At 63.1% G+C, this 1,330-nt stretch overlaps 1 protein-coding gene across 7 annotated transcripts in view; it reads left to right on the top strand.

Moving 5' to 3' along the window:
* The window catches only part of SCAMP4 (secretory carrier membrane protein 4), a 16,026-nt gene continuing 15,588 nt past the window's right edge, over nucleotides 893–1,330 (top strand). For 2 of the 7 annotated variants that reach the window (XR_002432980.1, XM_021378385.1), the window contains exon 1: nucleotides 893–1,034. The gene's annotated coding sequence lies outside the window, so the exon portion shown is untranslated. Of the gene's footprint in view, nucleotides 1,120–1,330 lie in introns of all 7 variants that reach the window. The other 5 variants (XM_021378387.1, XM_021378386.1, XM_021378388.1 and 2 more) reach the window with 5 other exon arrangements.

Raw genomic sequence — 1,330 nt, 5'->3', positions numbered from 1 at the left:
CCCACAGGATCTGACCCACAGGGCCTGACAGATAGAACCTCAGCCCCACAGCTCCTGACCCACAGGATCTGACCCATAGGACCTGACTCACAGCACCTGACCCATAGAACCTGACCCACAGAACCTGACCCACAGGATCTGACCCATGGAACCTTACCCACAGCACTGGACCTGTAGCACCTGACCCACAGGACCTAACACCACAGCACCTGACCCCACAGCTCCAGATCCCACAGGATCTGACCCACAGGACCTGACAGATAGAACCTCAGCCCCACGGCTCCTGACCCCACAGCACCTGACCCATACAACCTGACCCACAGAACCTGACCCCACAGGATCCGACCCACAGAACCTTACCCACAGCACTGGACCTGTGGTGCCTGGCCCACAGAATCTGACCCCACAGCTCCTGATCCCAAGGGATCTGACCCATAGAACCTGACCCATAGAACCTCACTCCACAGCTCCCAACCCCACAGCCCTGGACCCATAGAACGTGACCCACGGAACGTGACCCCACAGGTGCGTGTGGATCTGAGCTCCCCGCTGGGTTCTGGCAGCCCCATGACTCTGCTGGGGGGATGCGTAGGACCCACGGGTGCCTCTGAAGCAGCCGCCTCACAAACTGGGGTTCTTATTTTCACAAAAACGCCGTTTTTATGACTTATTTTGAGGTCTCTCTGGAAGACGAGGCCTTCCCACACATTTCGGGGCCACCCCCCCCCCCTCCCGTGCCCTCGCCATGGCTGAGGGCTGCCACGTGGTGGCAAACGTCCCCTTCGGCAGCGACACAGCCCAGCCCCACGCGCCCTCCGCCCCTCCCACAAGTGTGTCCCTCTCCGCTCCCCGTAGAGCAGTCAGCCCACGCCGTCACGTGACGCGCGGCGGGGGGCGGTGCCGCGGTGCCCTCTGGGAACTGTAGTCCCGAGAGCGGGGGGTGCTGCGGCGGCGCCGCGGTGTGGGACTCTGTTTCCCATCGAACCCCGCGGCGCCGCGGAGGGGTCGGGGGAGCGGCGAGGAGCGGAGCGGCGGTGGGTGCGGGGCCGCCGTGATCCCCTTCGGGTGCGGGAGGACCTGAGACAACCGCGGGGTGCTTGGGTGGGAGGGTCCTTGCAGGTTAATTGTGGAGTGGTTGGGGTGGGAGGGTCCTTACAGGTCAACCTTGGGGTGGGAGGGTCCTTACAGGTCAGCTGTGGAGTGGTTGGAGTGGAAGGGCCCTTACAGATCAACTGTGGAGTGGTTGGGGTGGGAGGGTCCTTGCAGGTCAATTGTGGAGTGGTTGGGGTGGGAGGGTCCTTGCAGGTCAACCATGGAGTGGTTGGGATAG

The sequence above is a fragment of the Numida meleagris genome, chromosome 27 (assembly GCF_002078875.1).
Source record: "Numida meleagris isolate 19003 breed g44 Domestic line chromosome 27, NumMel1.0, whole genome shotgun sequence".
Classification (NCBI taxonomy): Eukaryota; Metazoa; Chordata; class Aves; order Galliformes; family Numididae; genus Numida; species Numida meleagris.
This window is presented reverse-complemented; position numbering and strand designations above follow the sequence as displayed.